The following is a 26,818-nucleotide window of genomic DNA, read 5'->3' on the forward strand; positions in this document are numbered from 1 at the left end:
TGCATGGCCTGTATACAAACAATTATCATAAATGTGTTACAATTTTTTCTTTTTATTATTGTTTTTAAACTCTGCATCGTGAGGAAGGGCTTGTAAGCATGTGACAAATAACATTTTATTTGATTTAATCATAGCCATTGTAGTCAATGGTAAAATATAAAAGGGGACTATTTTGTGGAGGCTAGGGCTGTACTAATGGTAGTTGCCCAGCTCTATAGCTCCAGCCCCAGCCCCCTGCTCCCCCCTCACTACCCCTCCTCCAGTGCATTGCTGTTCTGGCTCGGTGGGGTTGTCAGAGTGGGGATGAGATATGGCTACGGCATTGTGGAAATGAGGAATCTGGCCATTATTAGGCCGTTATGGTTTACAGCACATTGGATGTCTGTCCCATGGGTCTCCTCTCCTCCCCTCCCCTCCCCTGCCCTGTGAGAACATAGCCGAGCTGCCTTACTGACTGATCAATACAGACAGAGGAGGAAGGGGGAGGAGAGGAGGGAGGGAGGGATAGAGGGGGGTAAGGAGAGAGAGAGGTGGAGGGGTCCGGGTATTCTCACTGTGGGAGATGTGGGATGTGGATGTGTGGTTACTATGGTAACCCTGCCTCAACGCTGCACACCGAGACACAAAAAGACAGACACAACATGGGTGGACTTTATGGGATGTACACATACATTTACACATGCATGCACTTTGCACAAACATACACTGAATTAATAGAATATTCATATATGCTGTACATGTATGTGAATACATAAGCACCTCCGGTACCTCTGGTTTTACTGCCTATAACACCTGCATACTGACCAGTTTTAATAATTTAGGTGATTGATTTTGTGAGAGTCTTACATTTGATGGGCATCCATGCAATATAAATAATGTGATGATCCTGCAGTATTGGGCAGTCAGTCTGAGGGGCAGTCAGTGAACTGAACTAGCAGTACAAATCCAGTGGTTTTGATTTAATTGCATATTTCCTTTAACAATGTAATGGCATAATACATTTCCTATGTGGACAACCTCCACTCAGCAGATCAGTCTGCAGAAAGATGGGAAAACATGCTTAAGCATACACACATATGTGCACACATACATTGCCAAGCCAAGGCTCCAGCTGTGGTCCATAGGGGCAACTCATTAATCAGACACACAACAATAGGCTACAGGTGTAGGATCTTAATTTGATCACTCTTTTGTTGCTGAGAATCTTCCTGCACCGCAGGAAATGCAGATGAGATTTGTGATTTACATACATTCACTGAAAACCCACACTAACACATAGTTACATTAACAGTATTGCACTTTTCATGTAGCCTACTTTTGGCCAGCTAATAGCCTAACCACCGATCAAGCAACATTATGGACTAATCATTCAAATCCTGTTGCTGAAGGATTACTTTGCTATGACAATATACATGTAGGTCAAATTAAAATCCTACATCTGTACATTCCTGTGCTTGGTCTGCTGTCTAAACAGCCTCACACTGTTGGCCTTGGTCTGCTGTCTAAGTAGCCTCATACTGTTGGCCTTGGTCTGCTCTCTAGACAGCCTCATACAAGGCCAACAGTATGAGGCTGTTTAGACAGCAGACCAAGGCCTTGGTCTGCTCTGCTCGGCTCACTGAGAAACAAAACAATGAGCACTTAGGTAACACCGATGTGAGAGGAGAGCGTGCTCAGGGGAGAGCGTGCTCAGGGCGACACAAGGTGCGATACAATGTTCAGTCAGCCGGGCAAATGCCTGACTGACCTATCTTAACCTTATGCAAATGTCTGCTAGAGTGGCCTCCATTCTTGCGCTCCTGGAATGCTGTAGCTGTACTGTAGTCTATGCTCTGTGTTGGGCTGCTTCAGGTTTGTGTCATAAATATGGACGGAATGGATACAGTGAGTGGGCTGGCAATGCAAATGACAGGGACTAGGTGAGATGATTTGATGCCGATTAGAAACTAAAATCTTGTGATTTGTTTTACGCGCTTCAGTTATTTTTACAGGATCTGATGAAGCCTCTTGTTCATGTGAGAGAGACTGCAGAAAAGCCTTCAGGCATGGGGGAAATTATGCATGTTATTGTGAACACACCAGATGGGGTCCAGAGGCAGAGTACACTGAGGTATAGGGTGTTAATGAGATGTAAATGTAGGTAGTGCAGGCCTCATTTTAATGGATGACACTGCAAGGTTACGCAGGTTGGAGCAGGCTGGCATCCCAAATGACAGGTAGAAAACCTGCATGCCAAAAAATTCCCATTTGTCAAATTTGGCTGGGGACAAAACCTCATTATAATGACAAGAAGTGCACCTCCTACAGAGCTGATTATTAATCACTGTCTCATGTGTACACTATCAAAGGAGCACACCCATAATGACTCCATTCTGCCTCAGGTGATAGTGTCTGTTTGGCTGACTGCATGGTCTATTAGTGAGATGGAATTGATCTTGATTTTAAATGACTTTTTAAACTTGTTAATCTTGATGACTGCATGGTTTCCCTCTCCTGAATTATCAAGTAATAATCAATGGGTTTTCAATGGTGTAAATATTTAAATTCGTATAGGTATGCTTATACATGTGACAATGACGTTTACAATAGAGTACATACCATGGAAGTGTCCCTAACATGTCTACTGTGTGGTATCTGGCCCATACTTTATCTTGTATCTGGCCATAGGCTGCACCTTGTTATCTTAACTTAACCGACCCCCATGGAAACTGATGAGATAACCAAGAACAGTCGCCCTCAAGTTAACGTTCCACTTTTTTAAGGAAACACTACCTATCCTGGCAGCAAGACATATTCTAAAACTGTTTTTAGAAAATAAAACGCTAAGACTATTGCGGTAGTTAACGGGCTCGAGCATTCTTCTGGAGCATGCTATTCTTCTTCCCTGGACCTTCACTGGAACGAGAGGCGCGCTGAAGTGTTCATTATGAAGTGGGCTACTCTAGCCTCCTATTACGTCTCACTGAACTTTGTGGTCACTCCCACAAACGAATTCGTGTTTTCCTACTAACTTCCCAGCAGTTTTCATACCAAACGTCACACATCGTAGAAGTGGAAAATACAGTCAAATCAGAATGAAGAGTTGATAACTGTTTCAATCTGAGTCCTTGAACCATATATTTCTGTGCGCTTGTTCTACATTCCAACTGCGAGTGAAAGTTACATCATATTACGCAAGGTAAGGCTATTTACCTATTTGTTCAAATGCTTTACAAGTCATTTCAATTGTATGGAAATTATTGTAGTTCATCTCTTTTAAAAGTCCATTCTGCGGGTCAACTTCTAATTATCATATCCCATGAAGTTGTACCATGTGGATCCCATTTTGCATTATTATTCAACATTGAAGTTGTGCCACAGATCTTTAAAAAAAAAGTGTTTTGTTTTGCAACATTGCTTATTACAATGTTGTAACTGGGCTGCTTCAATATAATTACAACTTTTTATGAATATCATGTGAAATTAATCTGTTCAACTTTCATTGTAGTCCTGTTCAAAGTGTAAAAACCAAGTACCTGGCACCATTTCACAATAGACTGCCTGTTGTTAAATAATAAATTGTCCTCTTTAGGCATTCCTGAACTGAATAACTTTGTCAGGAGTTTTCTATGTCTGAGCCACTTAGCTTTGTATGAAAAAACTCCCTCGCTCTATTGGCAAAGCTTAAGACACAAATCCCTGCTTTTGGTATAGGAGAGATGAATGTGCCTTGATGCACATTAATATAATGTGTGCATTTAAAATAGCTGCTTTTGTGGCCCACTCAATACTGATAAACAACCTCTCAGTCATAGACAACTGACACATCTCTAACAGTGAGCGCTTCATTAACTAACCTACTCCATGGCAACAAAGATCCCCTAAAATGGCTTAAATGCTTAAGGAGACATTGCTTAGGGATTCTCAGCCAGGGCACAATAATCAAATGTAGTCTCATTGGAATTAAGTGCTACTACATTCCAGCCACACCGCACCATCCCAACACCACCACTCCAGGTCTTGGCTTCTATGCTGCAGTACAGAGACAGTCCCTCATTACTCTGTGACGTCTTCTGAAACAGAGCTGAAACACATATCAGCATCAGGCTGAGGAGCTTCATAGGAGATGACTAGTCTAGAATTGACACAGGCTCCACCTACCAAATATAGAGCTTGTTGTCAGGCAAAACATCACTCATTACCATAATGATAGTCATGTGAATAATGATATTCATGTGAATATGAATATCAAAGCAATGTCTTTTAATTAATGAGTAAATGGGTAATGATCAGAACAACATTAGCAGTGATTAGGGCACTACTGCTCATATTGATTTCACATCAACAGAGTGGTAGTGTTTGTGCTAGGGTGGACGGCGTTTGAAGCCACCACTCTGCTCTCTGTAAGAGAGGGAAATATGCAGCGAGTAGAGTGTCTGCCAGTGTTATGAGCATCCAGATTGGGCCTGAGGCGGGTGAGACTCACTTAAAGACACCCACATGCTCCAGCAAAGTGCTTCATTAGGTAGAACATGGAGGGAGGAACACCGGGGGAGGGGGAGGAGGGAGATGAAGGGATGGTTCTCGTGGCTCCATCTGGTCAGAATCTTGAACTACATTACGCTCCTGTGGTGTCAGGCCTTTACAGCCGGTTCAAAGCCTGACTTCTTGTCAATGTGTAAAATCTCAACCGGTAAGGTCAAACCAGCCACTAAAATTCCTGTTTTAAGCCTGCGAGAAACAATATGAAACAATTATTTACCAACAGTTTGTGCCCCCTTTAAACATTCAGACTATTGGTTGTTTGGTTGGATCTCTCATGGACAGACTACATAAACATAACCAAATTATGTGAGATTTTAGTTTTGGGTTAACCGAGATTAGGTTGTAAATAGGGCTTTGCACCTGTCCAGAGCCACCAATTTTCAGTGTTGAAGTGTTGCGCTTGTAAATGCAGGTGAATTTTGCTCTCTTTAATATTTAATGTTTCACATCACGTCAGGTAAGAGACTTACTTCAGAAGCTCTTGGTACATGGCTAACTTATTGTCAGTCATCTCAAAGAGAAGCAGCGCTGTTTTCTGAAAACATGGCTGAGTGGTTCATGTTCTTCTGAGCCATTACAGTTAAATGTCAGAGCTTCAGTCACGGGAGGGAAAATGGATTTCAGAGAGAGGAACATTAACCATGCAGTTTGATACTGAATATCTACTGTTCCATAACCTTAGGCAGTTCTGGTCTTGAACAGATGTTCTGCGATATGGAGGAATTAGCTTACTGTGCAAAATACTTTTGAACTGTAGTTTTTATGATTGTTACTATAGATTGAATGGATGTGGAAATGTACAGTACTGTTCCTTAGATGAGGCAAAACCAAAATCCTGCCCATGGATTTGGAAATCGAGCTTCAACTCAATTAACACCTCTGAGCGCTGCTCTCCGTGATATCTCCTTGGTGATATCAGCAGCACAGTCTCTCACACAATTAGATTGATGGAGAGCTTTGTGCTGTTTGATTTCAGCCATGCCCACTCTTCTTCTCCCCACAAAATCTCCATCCAGTCATCAGCTTAATGTAGCCCATGGATACACAAGCTGACAGCTTGAGAAAACCCTGAGGATTCTGGGGTCCGGGAGGAGACAATGGGCTGTCACTCCAGAGTCGTGAATCAGCCTTACGCCTGATGGAAAGACACCATTAGACACAAAACCTCGACGGATTTGTCTGACGAAGCTGGGCCTGTAAATGTGATTACAGACAAAGGAATATGGCTGCTGCGGCTAACACCGCCTTGCTTTCCCTTCTCTATTATTTATGGGGTTGCTCTGTCCCACAGCCCCCATTACCTTCACATAAGGTGACCCACTTTTGAGGGGATGGATGCCACTGCCAGGGAAATGGCTGGTAGGGAACCATAAATCAACATTTATTGGACCATTTACCATCCCAACTCTGACATGACATGTGCCGTCCTATGTTGGGTGGTGTTCTTTTGAAAGGAACCTCCGCCTAAATGACACAGCTGAGCGTTATGGATTGGACAAAGTGTTGTTACAATGACAATGTAACATCTAAGGACCTCGACTGCCACAAAATTCAAGAACCAATACTTCAGATTTTGAATACGTATTTATACTGTACACAAATTCATTCAAAGTACTCATAAGAGATATGAGGTCTGATGTGTAGGATTTGGATTGACATTTGGAGGCTCTGGAGGCTCATCAGACAATGACTGTTTATTCTGCCTCAATCTAACCTATTTTTAGTTTTTATTTAACCTTTATTTAACTAGGCAAGTCAAATAAGAACAAATTGTTATTTACAATGGCAGCCTAACAAGAGGCAAAAGGCCTCCTGTGGGGACGGGGGCTGAAAAAAAGAAGACAAAAAAGTAGGACAACACACACATCATGACAAGAGACACCACAACACTACATAAAGAGAGACCTAAGACAACAACACAACATGACAACACAGCATGGTAGCAACACAACATGACAACAACAAGGTAGCAACACAACATGGCAGCAGCACAACATGGTAGCAGCACAAACATGGTACAAACATTGTTAGTCACAGACAACAGCACAAAGGGCAAAAAGGTAATGACAACAATACATCACGCGAAGCAGCCACAAGTGTCAGTAACAGTGTCCATGATTGAGTCTTTAAATGTAGAGATGGAGATAACATGGATCTAATTACCCTTCAATAAGACTATAGTTGGTCCCCTTTCCCTCCTCTAGTGCCGCCTCATAAATCATGAAGTCAACTCAAATGTGATGTCACATGCATAAACAACAGGTGTAGATTAACAGTGAAATGCTTACTTCCAGGTCCGTTTCCAACAACACAGTGCAAAAAATATACGCCTGGCAAGTGAGACTAAGTGCTTGATGAATGCTCGTTCCCATTATGGAGTCATGTGGTCCTCTGTAGCTCAATTGGTAGAGCATGGCGCTTGTAATGCCAGGGTAGTGGGTTCGATCCCCGGGACCACCCATACGTAAAAATGTGTGCGCACATGACTGTAAGTCGCTTTGGATAAAGCTTCTGCTAAATGGCATATTATTATTAACTCATTAGACTTGCGCTGTACATTGACAACGGCAAAAAAAAATTTTAAGTGCTTAAATTGTAACCTCTAGCAAGAGACATTGAGCTATTTCAGGAAGCTGCATTAGAATGTGCTGGAAACATCTCCTTTCCTAAAAATTATTTGAAATGCCTTTGCTCCATTGCCGTTTTTATGCTGAATTTGAATCAGTGAAAGTACTTGTCAAGTGAGGTGTAGAAGAAAAATACATGAATTGTGCATTGAATACCCCTTTCCAAAGAGTAAATTGAGTGTAAAGTACCTGTGACAGGCTGAACGCACTATTTTCCATAACGTTTACACATTTGAATGGACAACCTGTTTTTCATAATCCAAGCTGCGTCAAGGAACCGGGGTTGACATCCTCACATGACAAAGCCATGCATACCTTAACGCTGAGGTTAACAACATGACCTCATCTCTGATCTGACTTGAAAAGACATCACTATACATATATTCCGCATATCCGCCCAAATTATGTAATCGTCCCTCCCTAACGATGTAATGGTGTTAAGGCAGAGGAGGGAGAGGCTGCAGTGTCGATGGCTAAAAACAACGTAGCTAGGGAACAACAACAGCTTATGTCTTCTGTTTGTTTCTCCAACTGGAGCAGGTTGCTGTGGAGGAACACACGGTGTGATGAACTGGACACTACATGATTTATCAGATATGCGTGAGCCTTAGCCAGAATAAACAAGGATTAAGTGGAATATGATGTGCATAGATAGAATGAGATACGATTTACAGACTTTTGGGGAGGACAGAATGAGGACATACTAGTGTTGCATAATGTATTTGTATACAGTGGGGAGAACAAGTATTTGATACACTGCCGATTTTGCAGGTTTTCCTACTTACAAAGCATGTAGAGGTCTGTCATTTTTATCATAGGTACACTTCAACTGTGAGAGACGGAATCTAAAACAAAAATCCAGAAAATCACATTGTATGATTTTTATGTAATTAATTTGCATTTTATTGCATGACATAAGTATTTGATCACCTACCAACCAGTAAGAATTCCGGCTCTCACAGACCTGTTAGTTTTTCTTTAAGAAGCCCTCCTGTTCTCCACTCATTACCTGTATTAACTGCACCTGTTTGAACTCATTTACATTTACATTTACATTTTTTACATTTACATTTTAACTCGTTACCTTTATAAAAGACACCTGTCCACACACTCAATCAAACAGACTCCAACCTCTCCACAATGGCCAAGACCTGCACAAGGCTGGGATGGGCTACAGGACAATAGGCAAGCAGCTTGGTGAGAAGGCAACAACTGTTGGCGCAATTATTAGAAAATGGAAGAAGTTCAAGATGACGGTCAATCACCCTCGGTCTGGGGCTCCATGCAAGATCTCACCTCGTGGGGCATCAATGATCATGAGAAAGGTGAGGGATCAGCCCAGAACTACACGGCAGGACCTGGTCAATGACCTGAAGAGAGCTGGGACCACAGTCTCAAAGAAAACCATTAGTAACACACTACGCCGTCATGGATTAAAATCCTGCAGCGCACGCAAGGTCCCCCTGCTCAAGCCAGCGCATGTCCAGGCCCGTCTGAAGTTTTCCAATGACCATCTGGATGATCCAGAGGAGGAATGGGAGAAGGTCATGTGGTCTGATGAGACAAAAATAGAGCTTTTTGGTCTAAACTCCACTCGCCGTGTTTGGAGGAAGAAGAAGGATGAGTACAACCCCAAGAACACCATCCCAACCGTGAAGCATGGAGGTGAAAACATCATTCTTTGGGGATGCTTTTCTGCAAAGGGGACAGGACGACTGCACCGTGTTGAGGGGAGGATGGATGGGGCCATGTATCGCGAGATCTTGGCCAACAACCTCCTTCCCTCAGTAAGAGCATTGAAGATGGGTCGTGGCTGGGTCTTCCAGCATGACAACGATCCGAAACACACAGCCAGGGCAACTAAGGAGTGTCTCCGTAAGAAGCATCTCAAGGTCCTGGAGTGGCCTAGCCAGTCTCCAGACCTGAACCCAATAGAACATCTTTGGAGGGAGCTGAAACTCTGTATTGCCCAGCGACAGCCCCGAAACCTGAAGGATCTGGAGAAGGTCTGTATGGAGGAGTGGGCCAAAATCCCTGCTGCAGTGTGTGCAAACCTGGTCAAGACCTGCAGGAAACGTATGATCTCTGTAATTGCAAACAAAGGTTTATGTACCAAATATTAAGTTCTGCTTTTCTGATGTATCAAATACTTATGTCATGCAATAAAATGCAAATTAATTACTTAAAAATCATACAATGTGATTTTCTGGATTTTTGTTTTAGATTCCGTCTCTCACAGTTGAAGTGTACCTATGAAAAAAATTACAGACCTCTACATGCTTTGTAAGTAGGAAAACCTGCAAAGTCGGCAGTGTATCAAATACTTGTTCTCCCCACTGTATGTTGTCCTTATATGTGTATAGCTCTGCATTTAAGTTCTAAACTATGTGCATGGTTGAGCGCATTTGTGCTATCATGTACAGTATGTCTGCGTTCGGGTTCAGGTTCACGTGTAAATGATTGCATGCATTTGTTTACATGTAGTGTGTAGGCTGGTCTATGTTCAGTTCATACACTATATATACACAAAAGTATGTGGACACCCCTTCAAATTTGTGCATTTGGCTATTTCAGCCACACCCGTTGCTGACAGATGTATAAAATCAAGCACATAGCCATGCAATATCCATAGACAAACATTGGCAGTAGAATGGCCTTACTGAACAGCTCAGTGACTTTCAACGTGGCACCGTCATAGGATGCCACCTTTCCAATAAGTCAGTTTGTCAAATTTCTGCCCTGCTACATTTTACATTTCAGTCATTTAGCAGACTCTCTTATCCAGAGCGACTTACAGTTAGTGAGTGCATACATTTTCATACTGGCCCCCCGTGGGAAACAAACCCACAACCCTGGCGTTGCAAGCGCCATGCTCTACCAACTGAGCCACAGGGGACTTAGCTGCCACGGTCAACTGTAAGAGCTGTTTTTGTGAAGTGGAAATGTCTAGGAGCAACAACGGCTCAGCCGCGAAGTGGTAGGCCACACAAGCTCACAGAACGGGACCACAGAGTGCTGAAGTGCGTAGCGCAAATGCATAGTGCCAACTGTAAAGTTTGGTGGAGGATAAATAATGATCTGGGGCTGTTTTTCATGGTCCGGGCTAGGCCCCTTAGTTCCAGTGAAGGGAAATCTTAACGCTACAGCATACTATGACATTCTAGACGATTCTGTGCTTCCATCTTTAATTTAAAGACCCTTGCTCCCTTCGGTCTCAATGTAGACTTTGATTTGAAGCCATTCTTGTGATTATTGTGATTTTGCTATTCATTGTAAATGTTTGTGGGCCTATGTAGCCAAGTTTTATCTATGATCGTATGTTATCTATTCATGTTTTTTATAGGTTCTGTTTATCTGTGAATTAACCAATGATATCAGGCAACACCCGGCCATGATTACAGACACCTGTGTGTGTCCTTTGACACTATTTCAACTAGTGACCCGCAGTGTTTGTCATTATACCCTGATGAAGACAGCTTGTCTGTCGAAAACGTTGGTTATTAGGTTATTAAATTATTGCATCTGAGCTCCTGTGTGCGACTCTCCTTTTCTTTTTCATGGCCTGCACAGAGCCCTGACCTCAACCCCATCGAACACCTTTGAGATTAATTGGAACACAGACTGCGAGCTAGGCCTAATCGCCCAACATCAGTGCCCGACCTCACTAATGCTCTTGTGGCTGAATGGAAGCAAGTCCCCGCAGCAATGTTCCAACATCTAGTGGAAAGCCTTCCCAGATGAGTGGAGGCTGTTATAGCAGCAAAGGGGGGGGACCAACTCCATATTAATGCCCATGATTTTGGAATGAGATGTTCGACGAGCAGGTGTCCACATACTTCTGGTCATGTAGTGTATGCTGAGCCTGTTTCTATGCAGAAGGTGGAAATCCTACAGAGGGAATGACAGCAAGACATCATGTGACTTTACTAGATTAGGAGATTACATTGTGTACACTCTGCTCTCCACAGCCTTCTTACTGTCTCTATGTGTACAGTAAATGTGATCTCACTGCCTGGAATGTGTGAAGATGAAAAGTGAGCAGGCTTTTAATGAACTTTGTAGTGATAGGGTCAGAGTTCAGTGCTGCTGTCAACTGAACGAAACATAACCAGTCATAGCACTCAGTGAACTATTAACTAATGTTCGAGTACATAGGCGATCTGAGTGTCTATGGGACTGAATATCTGCTTGTCTGCAAAGGCTCATACTTAGGAGTGTGTGTATCTGTGTGACATTCATACAATGTTTATGTTAGGTTGCACAGGACATTCCCTTAATGTTGTAAGAATAAATAAGTCTGTTTCTTACTGGTACCCCGTGGGAATCGAACCCACAACCCTGGCATTGCAAGTGCCATACTCTACCACACGAGCCACACGGGACCCCTGCCTTAGCTCAAAAGTGTGACAAAGCTGTCATTTCAGTGTGACCTAGCTGTCATTTCAAGCAGCAGTAAATTAAAGGTCTAGTGATATTGCTCATTACTTATATTGCTAGAGATCCTTTCAAATTTGATGTTGCCGGCCAGACAGTAATTGCTGGAATGCCATAATGTTGATTGGTCATTGTGGATAGTTTCATTCTGATCATGGACCAGAACGGCTGAATCACTGAAAGTAAGGTAAGGTTCACCAGCTTTAACTGATTGTGCTATGGCTTTTCTCTCTATAGTGATGACAACTCTGCTGTTAATGGAACTGTATAACGTGATGATAATGGTCATCAATGTAAAGGATGAGGTGTTGTGTGTGATGGGTAGAGGTAAAGAGAAGTCTATGTGAGCAGAGCAGGTTCAGCGTCTCGCAAAGTTAACCAGGCATGCTTATAGGCCACATTCTCCAGGCCAGAGCCATAGTTATTAAGTGCTAGGCAGCCCAGAAAAGCACGTTTCCACCTCCCTGAATGCATATTTTTTACACTGCCGAAATTGCAGGGCACAGGTTCACCAATTCTTTTAAAAGCCCAGCTTTTTAACTATTTATGAGATGAGAACTTTTCCTGGGTCAACACTGTGTTATCTCGGCCCTCATTGTGCAGAATATTCCAGTCACACAATGTGCTGCTGCAGACAGTAACACTTCATGCAACCTAGAGCACATTGTTTCCGCCTGCAGCCAAGTGTGCATGTGTCCATGTGTATCCATGTGTATGGACAGTATATGAGTGGAGGATGGGGGTGAGGTGCAAGTGTTGGCTGCATCTGATCATTTTGTACCCTGACAGAATCTCTAGAATAGATGATAATTGGTGTGTTCCCATTAACTATAGCTACCCTCAGTCACCTCCTCATGGTCGGAATAATGGCACCGGAGGGGATGGCTGCCGATTTACGGGCTCCTAACCAACTGTGCTATTTAGTTTTTTTGCATTGTTTTAACTCATTTTGTATATAATGTTGCTGCTACCGTCTCTTATGACCGAAAAGAGCTTCTGGACATCAGAACAGCGATTACTCACCTCGAACTGAAAGAAGATTCTTTCTTTAATGAGTCCAACGCAAAGACAAGGCCAAAATCCCTGTCATCAGCGTGACGAAAAGACGGAGGAAAAGGGGGAGGAGGCCTTGTAAGAATTTGCCGACGAGTAGGTAAACTACCACTACCCTCCGTATTATTGGCCAACGTGCAATCATTGGAAAACAAACTGGACGATCTATGATTAAGACTATCCTACCAACGTGTCAACGTCTGGGTGAAGTGGTGAAATGGAATCAAGCGCAGGACACAGAACTGAGAAATGAATGGATTTACTAAAACAAAAGTAAACCATACAAACCCTCCACGCAGGGAAGAGCAGAACAACAGCTCACCAGACAACGTAAAACAACGGACAATCACGCACAGACCCAGGAGAGAAAACAAAGATAATTATAGGGAAACAAATAAGCATAATGGGTAACAGGTGTGAATAATAAAGACAAGACTAGTGTAACACAGAAACATCGATCGGTGGCAGCTAGTACTCCGGTGACGACGAACGCCGAAGCCTGCCCGAGCAAGGAGGAGGGGCAGCCTCGGCTGTATTAGTGACAGTACCCCCCCCACCCCCCGACGCGCGGCTCCAGCCGTGCGTCGACACCGGCCTCGGGGACCGCCAGGAGGACGCGGAGCAGGGAGAGTCGGATGACGACGATGGAAATCCCTTAACAAGGAGGGGTCGAGGATGTCCCTCCTGGGAACCCAGCTCCGTTCCTCCGGACCGTACCCCTCGCACTCCACGAGATACTGCAGGCCTCCCACCCGACGCCTCAAATCCAGAATGGAACGGACCGAGTACGCCGGTGCCCCCTCGATGTCCAATGGGGGCAGAGGAACCTCCCGCACCTCAGACTCCTGGAGCGGACCAGCTACCACCGGCCTGAGGAGAGACACATGGAACGAGGGGTTAATACGATAATCAGGGGGGAGTTGTAACCTATAACAAACCTTGTTCAACCTCCTCAGGACTTTAAAGGGCCCCACAAACCGCCGACCCAGCTTCCGGCAGGGCAGGCGAAGGGGCAGGTTTCGGGTCAAGAGCCAGACCCGGTCCCCCGGTGCATACACCGGAGCCTCACTGCGGTGGCGGTCGGCACTCGCCTTCTGTCTCCTGATAGCCCTTTGCAGGCGTACATGGGCAGCGTTCCATGTCTCCTCCGAGCGCCGAAACCATTCATCCACCGCAGGTGCCTCGATCTGGTTCTGATGCCATGGTGCCAGGACCGGCTGGTAACCTAGTACACACTGAAAGGGAGACAGGTCAGTGGAGGAGTGGCAGAGGGAATTTTATGCCATCTCTGCCCAGGGGATGTAAACTGACCAATCCCCCTGGCGCTCCTGGCAATATGACCTCAGAAATCTACCCACATCCTGGTTTACTCTCTCCACCTGCCCATTACTCTCGGGGTGAAAACCTGACGTCAGGCTGACCGAGACCCCCAGATGGTCCATGAACGCTTTCCAGACCCTTGATGTAAACTGGGGACCCCGATCAGACACTATCTTCAGGTACCCTGTAGTGCCGGAAGATGTGTGTAAACAGGGCCTCCGCGGTCTGTAGGGCAGTAGGGAGACCGGGAAAGGAATGAGACGACAGGACTTAAAAAACGGAGGAAGATCCGTAACAAAGTCCACCAATAGGGCAGGTGTCTAGGTGACTTGCACTGGGCGCACACCGAACAGGAAGAAACATAAACCCTCACGTCCTGAGCTAAGGTAGGCCACCAGTCCTTCCCACTAAGACAGCGCACTGTCCGACCGATGTCAGGATAGCCAGAAGAGGGTGACGTGTGAGCCCAATAGATCAAAAGACAGAGTGTATGCCTTAGCATTCTGGGAACCTGGTCTGTACAATAGACACGTGAACACAAAACACGTGAAAAACATGGCCCACCTTGCCTGATGAGGGTTCAGTCTCCTCGCTGCCCGTATGTACTCCAGATTGCGGTGGTCAGTCAAAATGAGAAAAGGGTGTTTTGCCCCCTCAAGCTAATGTCTCCACACCTTAAGATCTTTCACTACAGCTAACAGCTCCCGGTCCCCCACATCATAGTTTTGCTCCGCCGGGCTGAGCTTCTTCGAAAATAAAGCACAGGGGCGGAGTTTGGGAGGCGTACCCAAGCGCTGAGACAGTACAGCTCCTATCACAGCCTCGGACGTGTCCACCTCGACCGTGAATTGCAAGGAAGGATCCGGATGAGCCAGCATGGGAGCCGAGGTGAACAGCGCCTTCAACTGACCAAAAGCCCTGTCCGCCTCAGCTGACCACTGCAGGCGCACCGGTCTGCCCTTCAGCAAAGAGGTTATGGGAGCTGCTACCTGGCCAAAGCCCCGGATAAATCTCCGGTAGTAGTTGGAAAACCCCAAAAATCGCTGCACCTCCTTTACCGTGGTAGGAGTCGGCCAATTACACACGACTGAAATGTGGTCAGACTCCATCTCGACCCCTGACTCTGACAGGCGGTATCCTAAGAAAGAAACGGTCTGTTTGAAGAACAGACATTTCTCAGCCTTAACGTACAGGTCATGCTCCAACAGTCTACCAAGCACCTTGCGCACCAGGGACACATGTTCGTTGCGTGTAGCGGAGTAGATGAGAATATAATCTATATACACCACTACACCCTGTCCGTGTAGATCCCTGAAAATCTCATCGACAAAGGATTGAAAGACTGAGGGAGCATTCATCAACCCGTACGGCATGACGAGGTACTCATAGTGACCAGAGGTGGTACTAAATGCCGTCTTCCACTCGTCCCCTTCCCGGATACGGACCAGATTGTACGCGCTCCTGAGGTCCAATTTTGTGAAGAAGCACGCCCCGTGCAATGACTCCGTCATACTAGCTATGAGAGGTAGAGGATAGCTGTATTTTACGGTTATCTGATTTAGACCTTGATAGTCAATGCACGGGTGTAAACCTCCATCCTTCTTCTTCACAAAAAAGAAACTTGAGGAGGCAGGGGAAGTGGAGGGCCGAATGTATCCCTGTCCCAGAGATTCGGTGACATATGTCTCCATAGCCACCGTCTCCTCCTGTGACAGAGGATACACGTGACTCCTGGGAAGTGCAGCGCCCTCCCGGAGATCTATCGCACAATCCCCTCGTCGATTCCAAATCGGCATATTCTGAGGGAATGTGCATTGTGGAGACATGGTTTGGACTCTCCACCGTAGTTGCCCCTACGGAAACACCTACACACTTTCCCGAGCACTGAGGTGACCATCCCTTAAGAGCCCTCTGTTGCCACGAAATCCTGGGGTCATGGGTGGCTAGCCAGGGAAGCCCCAGCACCACGGGAAATGCAGGAGAATCGATAAGGAAGAGACTAATTCTCTCCTCATGACCCCCCTGCGTCTCCATCCGGAGTGGAACTGTGACCTCCCTAACCATACCCGACCCTAAAGGGTGACTATCTAGGGCACGTATGGGGAAGGGCACATCTACAGGCAATATAGGAATCCCTAATTTATGCGCAACCAGCCTATCCATAAAATTCCCAGCTGCGCCGGAATCTACGAGCACCTTATGCTGGGAATGTGGGGAAAACCCAGGGAAATGTACATTGACCATCATTTAGAGCGTCTGCTAAATGACTAAAATGTAAATGTAAATGTAAATGTGAGCAACAGGGAGCTCTGGGTGAGTTGGGTGCATACTCACCTGGGATGGTCCACCAGGGCCCTGCCTGCTGCCTCGATTCCATCAGGGTCCTCTCCTGCACCGGCCCGCAGTGTGTCCTCTGCGGCCACAGTTGGTGCAGGAGACCACCCCCTTGCCGGGTCTCTCCACATCAGCACCTCCAAGCTCCATAGGAGTGGAGTCGGAAGTGCTGGGGGATGGACTGGACGGACCCTGATCTGGACGTCCGCGGGTGGCCAACAGGTTATCCAGCCGGATCGATAAATCTACCAGCTGGTCCAGGTTTCGTGTCCCTGCAGGCCAGCTCCCTACGAACGTCCTCCCGTAGACTGCATCGGTAGTGGTCAATCAGGGCTCTCTCTTTCCATCCCACGCTGGCTGCCAGTGTCCTGAAATCCAGGGCGAAGTCCTGTGCGCTCCTCCTTCCCTGTCTGAGGTGAAACAGACGCTCCCCCGCCGCTCTCCCCTCCGGCGGATGATCAAATACTGCCTGGAAATGGCGGGTAAAATCCAGTGTAACGTACGGATTCAGCGTCTATTCCACCCCACTCCGCGTTGGCCCATTCCAGCGCTCTGCCCGACAGACAGGAGATGAGGGCGGACAAGCTCTCGTATCCCGAGGGAGCCGGGTGGATGGTTGCCAGGTAGAGCTCCACCTGGAGCAGGAAACCCTTACACCCGGCAGCTGTCCCATCATATTCCCTCGGGAGCGAGAGCCGAATTCCACTGGATCCAGGATTTGATGGTCTTGATGGGGGAGAAATCGGAGGAGGAGGAAGTGTAGGAAACCCACCTCTCTCCCATCGATCCATGGTGTTCACCACTCGATCCATAGCCGAACATAGAGTCTACAGCATGGTTGAGTGCTGCTGGATGCGTTCCTCTACCGAGGCGCTGGGATCGAACGTGCCTGCTGACTCCATAGATGGTGCGTGATTCTGTCAACGTCTGGGTGAAGTGGTGAAACGGAAACAGGCACAGGACACAGAACTGAGAAATGAATGGATTTACTAAAACAAAAGTAAACCATAACAAACTGTCACGATCGTTTATGGAAGATACGGACCAAGGCGCAGCGTGATAAGCGTACATTTTATTACGTACTTAACACGACACAAAACAACAAACAAACGATACGAGAAGTCCTAGGTTACACAAAACAAACCTTAACGGAACAAGATCCCACACCGACTAGTGCCAAACAGGCTGCCTAAGTATGGTCCCCAATCAGAGACAACGAGATACAGCTGCCTCTGATTGGGAACCACCCTGGCCAACATAGATCTACATGATCTAGAAAACACAACATAGAAAATATGATCTAGAAACTCCACACCCTGGCTCAACATTTAAGAGTCCCCAGAGCCAGGGCGTGACACAAACCCTCCACGCAGGGAAGAGCAGAACAACAGCTCACCAAACTATGTAAAACAACGGACAATCACGCACAGACCCAGGAGGGAAAAGAGAGGTAATTATAGGGAAACAAATAAACATAATGGATAACAGGTGTGAATAATAAAGACAAGACTAGTGTAACACAGAAACATCGATCGGTGGCAGCTAGTACTCCGGTGACGACGAACGCCGAAGCCTGCCCGAGCAAGGAGGAGGGGCAGCCTCGGCTGTATTCGTGACACAACGGGACATTAAAAACTGTAATATCTTATGTTTCACGTGGCTGAACGACGACACATGATAATATAGAGCTGGCTGGCTTCTCCGTGCATCGGCAGGACAGAGCAGCTACATCTGGTAAGACGAGGGGCGGGGGTGTGTGTCTATTTGTCAATAACTGCTGGTGCGCAATGTCTAATATTAAAGAAGTCTCGAGGTATTGCTCGCCTGATGTAGAATATCTCATGATAAGCTGTAGACCACACTATCTACCAAGAGAGTTCTCATCTATATTATTCGTAGCCGTCTATTTACCACCACAAACCGATGTTGGCACCAAGACCGCACTCAACGAGCTGTATAAGGTCATAAGCAAACAAGAAAATGCTCATCCAGAAGCGGCGTCCTAGTGGCCGGGAACTTTAATGCAGGTAAACTAAAATCAGTTTTTTCCTCATTTCTACCAGCATGTCACATGTGCAACCAGAGGGGAAAAAACTCTAGAACACCTTTACTCCACACACAGAGACGCATACATAGCTCTCCCTCGCCATCCATTTGGCAATCTGACCATAATTCTATCCTCCTGATTCCTGCTTACAAGCAAAAACTAAAGCAGGAAGTACCAGTGACTCGCTCAATACGGAAGTGGTTAGATGATGCGGATGCTACGCTACAGGACTGTTTTGCTAGAACAGACTGGAATATGTTCCGGGATTCATCCAATGGCATTGAGGAGTATACCACCTCAGTCACCGGCTTCATCAATAAGTGCATTGACAACGTCGTCCCCACAGTGACCGTACGTACATTTCCCAACCAGAAGCCATGGATTACAGACAACATCCGCACCGAGCTAAAGGCTAGAGCTGCCGCTTTCAAGGAGCGGGACACTAATCCAGACGCTTATAAGAAATCCCGCTATGCCCTCAGACGAACCATTAAACAGGCAAAGCATCAATACAGGACTAAGATTGAATCCTACTACACCGACTCTGACGCTCGTCGGATGTGGCAGGGCTTGAAAACTATTACTGACTACAAAGGGAAAACCAGTCGCAAGCTGTCCAGTGACGCGAGCCTACCAGACGAGCTAAATGCCTTTTATGCTTGCGTCGAGGCAAGCAACACTGAAGCATGCAGGAGCGCACCAGCTGTTCCAGACAACTGTGTGATCACGCTCTCTGTAGCCGATGTGAGCAAGACCTTTAAACAGGTCAGCATTCACAAAGCCGTGGGGCCAGACGGATTACCAGGACGTGTACTCAAAGCATGTGCGGACCAACTGGCAAGTGTCTTCACTGACATTTCAACTTCTCCCTGACCGAGTCTGTAATACCTACATGTTTCAACCAGACCACCATAGTCCCTGTGCCCAAGAAATCGAAGGTAACCTGCCAAATAACTACCGTCCCGTATTACTCACATCGGTAGCCATGAAGTGCTTTGAAAGGCTGTCCTTGGCTCACATCAACACCATCATGCCGGAAACCCTAGACCCACTCCAATTCGCATACCACTCCAACAGATCCACAGATGATGCAATCTCAATCGCACTCCACACTGCCCTTTCCCACCTGGACAAAAGGAATACCTATGTGAGAACGTTCAACACCATAGTTCCCACAAAGCTCATCACTAACTAAGGACCTTGGGACTAAACACCTCCCTCTGCAACTGGATCCCGGACTTCCTGACGGGCCGCCCCCCAGGTGGTAAGGGTAGGCAACAACACATCTGGCACACTGATCCTCAACACTGGGGCCCCTCAGGGGTGGGTGCTTAGTCCCCTCCTGTACTCCCTGTTCACCCATGACTGCGTGGCCAAGCACGACTCCAACACCATCATTACGTTTGCTGATGACACAACAGTGGTAGGCCTGATCACCGACAACGATGAGACAGCCTATAGGGAGGAGGTCAGAGATCTGGCAGTGTGGTGGCAGGACAACAACCTCTCCCTCAATGTGCGCAAGACAAAGGAGCTGATCGTGGACTATAGGAAAAGGAGGGCTGAACAGGCCCCCATTAACATTGACGGGACTGAAGTGGAGCTGGTTGAGAGTTTCAAGTTCCTTGGTTTCCACCAACGATCTGTCATGGTCCAAACACACCAAGACAACACCTTTTCCCCCACAGGAGACTGAAATGATTTGGCATGGGTCCCCAGATCCTCAAAAGTTCTACAGCTGCACCATCGAGAGCATCCTGACTGGTTGCATCACCGCCTTGTATGGCAACTGCTCGGCATCTGACGTAAGGCGCTACAGAGGGTAGTGCGTATGGCCCAGTACATCACTGGTGCCAAGCTTCTTGACATCCAGGATCTATATACTAGGCAGAGGAAGGGCCATAAAATTGTAAAAGACTCCAGTCACCCAAGTCATAAACTGTTCTCTCTGTTACCGCATCACAAGCGGTACCGGAGCGCCAAGTCTAGGACCAAAAGGCTACTTAACAGCTTCTACCCCCAAGCCATAAGAATGCTGAACAATTAATCAAATGGCCACCCGGACTATTTACATAAAAGACACCTGTCCACAGAAGCAATCAATCAATCAGATTCCAAACTCTCCACCATGGCCAAGACCAAAGAGCTCTCCAAGGATGTCAGGGACAAGATTGTAGACCTACACAAGGCTGGAATGGGCTACAAGACCATCGCTAAGCAGCTTGGTGAGAAGGTGACAACAGTTGGTGCGATTATTCGCAAATGGAAGAAACACAAAATAACTGTCAATCTCCCTCGGCCTGGGGCTCCATGCAAGATCTCACCTCGTGGAGTTGCAATGATCATGAGAACGGTGAGGAATCAGCCCAGAACTACACGGGAGGATCTTGTTAATGATCTCAAGGCAGCTGGGACCATAGTCACCAAGAAACAATTGGTAACACACTACGCCGTGAAGGACTGAACTCCTGCAGCGCCCGCAAGGTCCCCCTGCTCAAGAAGGCACATATACAGGCCTGTCTGAAGTTTACCAATGAACATCTGAATGATTCAGAGGAGAACTGGGCGAAAGTGTTGTGGTCAGATGAGACCAAAATCGAGCTCTTTGGCATCAACTCAACTCGCTGTGTTTGGAGAAGGAGGAATGCTGCCTATGACCCCAAGAACCCCATCCCCACTGTCAAACATGGAGGTGTAAACATTATGCTTTGGGGGTGTTTTTCTGCTAAGGGGACAGGACAACTTCACCGCATCAAAAGGACGATGGATGGGGCCATGTACCGTCAAATTTTGGGTGAGAACCTAGGTATTCCAGCATGACAATGACCCAAAACACACGGCCAAGGCAACAAAGGAGTGGCTCAAGAAGAGCACATTAAGGTCCTGGAGTGGCCTAGCCTTAATCCCATAGAAAATCTGTGGAGGGAGCTGAAGGTTTGAGTTGCCAAATGTCAGGCTCGAAACCTTAATGACTTGGAGAAGATCTGCAAAGAGGAGTGGGACAAAATCCCTCCTGAGATGTGTGCAAACCTTGTGGCCAACTACAAGAAATGTCTGACCTCTGTGATTGCCAACAAGGGTTTTGCCACCAAGTACTAAGTCATGTTTTGCAGAGGGGTCAAATACTTATTTCCCTCATTAAAATGCAAATCAATTTATAACATTTTTGACATGCGTTTTTCTGGATTTGTTTGTTGTTCTTCTGTCTCTCACTGTTCAAATAAACCTACCATTAAAATTATAGACTGATCATAATAATAATAATGATATGCCATTTAGCAGACGCTTTTATCCAAAGCGACTTACAGTCATGCGTGCATACATTTTTCATGTCTTTGTCAGTGGGCAAACGTACAAAATCAGCAGGGGATCAAATACTTTTTTCCCTCACTGTACATACACAGCAGTTAGGACAGCTTTTCCCAAACTAGGGTCGCGAGAGAAACTCTGAAATAAACATTAAAAATTGTGCTTGGTTCATAGATCTGGGTTTACATCAGTAGCCTCCAGTAGCCACTAAATACGGTTGTAATTAACAGAGTGGTTTCAGTTTTCTTCCTACAAATGTGGCTCTATCTTTTGAATGGTTTAAGCTACAAAATATTATGACATCACTGAAAGACTGAAAACTGTTTCCCTCTACCTGCCCACAAGCTGCACAGGACTCATTAGAACAGAGTAGACAAGACCAGGCCCTGATCTTCTGAACTTCCCAATACCTTTCTGATGCATTTCATTTACTTCAAGCCATAATTCCTTCAGATTTAAATACTGTCAAAAGTACCGGCAGACTGATTTGTAATAGACTGTCATAGCCCCAAAATAATAAAAAAGTATACATTGGCTGTTGATTACATCACTTTTTTTACATGGTGTGGTCACAAAACATTTTTGATATCAAAATGGGTCGCGGGCCAAAAAGGTTTGGGAATACCTGAGTTTGGATCACATAGTAACTGAATACTTTAACAGTTTATGCTCAACACTTAACAACACTGTGTTGAGCATAAACTGTTAAAGTCCTCTGTAGCTCAGCTGGTAGAGCACGGCGCTTCTAACGCCAAGGTAGTGGGTTCGATCCCCGGGACCACCCATACACAAAAAAATTTAATAAAATGTATGCACGCATGACTGTAAGTCGCTTTGGATAAAAGTGTCTGCTAAATGGTATATTATTATTTTATCCAATGACAATAGGACAGGCATTTATACTGAACAAAAATATAAACACAACATGCAACAATTTCAAAGATTTTATTGAGTTACAGTTCATATAAGAAAATAAGTCAATTGAAATAAATAAATTAGGCCCTAATCTATGGATTTCACATGACTGGGAATACAGATATGCATCTGTTGGTCACAAATACCTTTAAAAAAAAGTTGGGGCGGGGATCAGAAAACTAGTCAGTATCGGGTGTGACCACCATTTGCAGGGCAACACATCTCCTTTGCATAGAGTTGATCAGGCTGTTGATTGTGGCCTGTGGAATATTGTCCCACAACTCTTAAATGGCTTTGTGAAGTTGCTGGATATTGATGGGGACTGGAACACGCTGTCGTACACGTCGATCCAGAGCATCCCAAACATGCTCAATGGGTGACATGTCTGGTATGCAGGCCATGAAAGAACTGGGAAATGTTCAGCTTCCAGGAATTGTGTACAGATCCTTGCAACATGGGGCCCACCGCCACAATGGGGCAGTCTGTTCGCCCACACGACGCCATACAAGTGGTCTGCGGTTGTGAGGCCGGTTGGACGTACTGCCAAATTCTCTGAAATGACTTTGGAGGTGGCTTATGGTAGAGAAATGAACATTCAATTCTCTGGCAACAGCTCTGGTGGACATTTCTGCAGTCAGCATGCCAATTGCACGCTCCCTCAAACTTGAGACATCTGTGGCATTGTGTTGTGTGACAAAACTGCACATTTTAGAGTGGCATTTTATTGTCCCCAGCACAAGGTTCACCTGTGTAATGATCATGCTGTTTAATCAGCTTCTTGATATGCCACACCTGTCAGGTGGATGGATTATTTTGCGAAAGGAGAAATGCTCAATAACAGGGATGTGAACAAATTTGTGCACAAAATTTGAGATAAATAAGCTTTTTCTGCATATGGAAAATATTTTATTTCGGCGCATGAAACATGGGACCAACACTTTACATGTTGCGTTTATATTTTTGTTCAGTATAAACGGCACACATTTAAACGGCACACAGGCATTTAAACGGCACACAGTGCAGTACTCTTTCTAGGAAAACTGTTAAGGGCCTGTATGAAAAATGTATACACTCACTAACTGTAAGTCGCTCTGGATAAAATGTAAAAATGTAAAGAAGTGAGAGAGCATTTCCATCCAAGCATGTGTGCCAGGGAAAGTTGGTGAAGTGTGTGTGTTAGTGAGTGTCTGTTAGTGTGTGTGTGTGTGCGTGTGCATGTGCGTTTGTACGTGTGTGTGTGTGCGCACGTGCATGTGCACGTGATAGGCGGAGCACCTGTGTGAGCTCTTGTGAAGTGAAAGGTTAAATGGAGTGTATTGCTGCATCTTACTCCCTGTTGGGAAGCAGCATACTGTATGTCCTTATTCTAATTAGAGACGTTGACAGAGAGGCTCAGACAAACAAACATAGCCCACAGGAACCATCTGTGCCCGCAAGCACAGCTCTGATGGTGGTTGAACCCAATGATGAAGTAACCCATAATGACAACGCAAACACTTGGTAGGCAACAGACACGTCCTGCAATCTGGCCTCAACATGGCAGGAGCTTCATTGTGGTGTGTGTGTATGTGTGTGTGTGTGTGCATGCATGTGTCCCAGGTGGAAGTTCCTGACAGAGAGACCATTAATGTGAGTCAGTCTCCCCTGCTAAGCTGTGTGCTATCAGCTGAGTAAAGCCTACCAGTCCTGTAAGTCCTGGCTCCAAGCAGCCCATCCCGTGCCAGGCTGAGGAGGGTTGGGGCTCTCCTGTCCTGACTCAGCCTAGTACAGTAACACAGTCTACAGTATGTCTGGACAACAGTGATTCCGATGGAACTTACTGTATTCTCTAGCTGACTTCATTGTACTTGAATGTTAGCTGCACCTCTGTTCCTGAAAATGGTGGCGTTGTTTACAGAGTTCAGGAAATCCCATATTTACTGCTGTATGAATATTGTTACTTCGTTAACACCTCTGCCAAGGCCAATTATCTCCCTGATCCCTGCCTTACATTCCATTTAGAGATGTTTTGGATGTGAATGAAAATTTTAGCTAGTAATATAACTACAACTGTGACTTTGCAGGAGAGATGTGTGGCTTCATGATAACCTCCAGAATCTCACTGGGAGTTTATACTGTTCTCACATCTCCAGTGTTCCCACCGTCACATCAGTCACAGGGCTGTGAGCTTCCTCCTCCAGACCTGCTTTTGCTTTTGGGGGAGAATGTTCTGTGAGTTATACTTCTGTGGCTTTCAAATCAAATACTTCTGATTCCACTCATATTCTGTCACTTTTACGGCTCCTTATCCTTTCAGCACTCAATCTACCAAACACACACACGTACACAGATACACACAAACAAACAAATGCATGCAGACATGCACACCCACAACGACTTAAAGCACTTGCAATTGATTGAAAACCAAAAGTATAAACAATTGAATCCATGCTTTCAGCAACGGGAAGTAGAGGAGGACTTGGAAAACAACGCAGAAAGTAACTTTAAAAACCTTGTCGATTCCGGAGGACAGAGAGAATGCCTTCCTAGTGCTGAATTATACATTAGGGAGTGGAGCAGCCTATCTTTTGTACATGACTGGTTTCTGGGAAAGATAATCGCTTTCTCACTGGACTGTGGCTGACTCTCTCCCCCATGTAGAATATGGCTAAGTGGCAGGGTCTGAGTTTGTCTCACTCTGTGGACTGGATGTGCCATGAAGACCACAGTGGCCAGACCAGATTGGCCATTTCTTGTTTTTACACTAACAATTGTATTACAATGCATTTAGGGCCAGGAGTTTTTCCAGATCATGGGACCTGGCCAGAACAAATCTGGGCCCTAGTTATAATCACAACTAAGGCCTAGTCTTTCCTGGTCAGATCACACAGTCAGGAAAAACTTAATGTATACCAGAAATCGTGGAGAACATATGACCTCCATCACTGGGCTGGTCTGGTCTCTCCAACAGTGAGTCCATGGGGAGCTCCAGGGAGAGATCCATTACAGCCTCGTCCACATAGTTAGGATTCCAGGGTGAGGTTATCCTGAGAAACTGGGTTCCCTATGGAGGAGCAACATCTGCATGTTGCCTTTTCCCCTACATTTCCACCCACCATTCCAAACATATGGGCAGTGCTCCTCTTGAGTATTGTTCATACAGCATAGTGATTACAGTAATACTGAATGTGTAAAGCCTTTCCTTCTTGTACACAACTATTTCTGAATGTATCAGTAATGCATACTGTACTGTATGGTGTCAGGCAACAGTATGTGCCTCCTGCTGTGCTACTGGTGTAAATATCTCCCAGTGTTCCTCCCCCCTCCACGCTCACGGAGTCTCACAGTCACATTCAGTGAGCCGTGCCTTAAGCGGAAAAGACAGAGGAGACATGTCATTTCCAACCCCCTTGCAGAAGATAAGGCACTGACTGTCATACGTCTTGCAGTTGATTGGGGTTGAGAAACCCAGGTCAGATCTATCTCTCTCCCACACACACATCACCCACCTATTTACACCCCCCCACCTTTCTGCACATACTATCTGTGTCCCCCTGAGAGACACTCAATGTGACACACACACACACAACACACACACACAACACACTCACTCCGTCCTTGGATCTCACCCACAGCTGGAGAGAAATCAGATCAGCATGAGTGGGCACTCCATGTTCCGTGAGAGCACTCCTCTCTCTGCTGACGGATGGATGAGAGAGAAAGAGAGAGAGAGAGAGAGAGAGAGAGAGAGAGAGAATGATGGCTCAGTGACAGAGTGGGTACAGGTGAGGGACATCCACACGCCAGCCTCAGTATCTGTGCTTACATTCCATTTTGGTCCCGCTCCAAGACTCCACTCAGAGGAAAAGGGTTGCAGGGACTCTGGCTTAAGTGCTCGATTTGTAGCTGTCGGAAGTACATTGTGTTTTCCCCTCAGTCCAGAGAAGATCACAGAGGACCCAGGTGTTTCTCTTTCCTCTAGCTCTCTCTTTCAGGACAGGTCTCTCAAAGGGCTGAGTTACAGTACAGTGTACAGGGACATTTGATGCATGGAGAGTTTCTGTCCCTTTGGCCCTAGTCATTTCTCCTCTAAGTTAAGCAGAAACCCTGGGAAGCTCACTGGAAGGTCCGGTCCCCTGACGTCTTCCCAGGAAATATCTTTCTCTCGCTCTCTCTCTCTCGCTCTCTCTGCTAAGGTTTGTGGGCTCATATGATAAGCAGCACACATCACATTTGCCGATTCCCACGAGAATACCATGTGACAAATGGTGTCTAG

At 45.9% G+C, this 26,818-nt stretch overlaps 1 protein-coding gene across 3 annotated transcripts in view; it reads left to right on the forward strand.

Annotated features, from left to right (window-relative positions):
- The first annotated feature begins 3,006 nt into the window (after positions 1-3,006).
- The window catches only part of LOC311100696 (uncharacterized protein), a 45,949-nt gene continuing 22,137 nt past the window's right edge, over positions 3,007-26,818 (forward strand). For all 3 annotated transcript variants that reach the window (XM_084141653.1, XM_084141652.1, XM_084141654.1), the window contains exon 1: positions 3,007-3,178. The gene's annotated coding sequence lies outside the window, so the exon portion shown is untranslated. The remainder of the gene's footprint in view (positions 3,179-26,818) is intronic.

This window comes from Coregonus lavaretus (genome assembly GCF_964263955.1).
Source record: "Coregonus lavaretus genome assembly, chromosome: 2".
NCBI classification, from domain to species: domain Eukaryota; kingdom Metazoa; phylum Chordata; class Actinopteri; order Salmoniformes; family Salmonidae; genus Coregonus; species Coregonus lavaretus.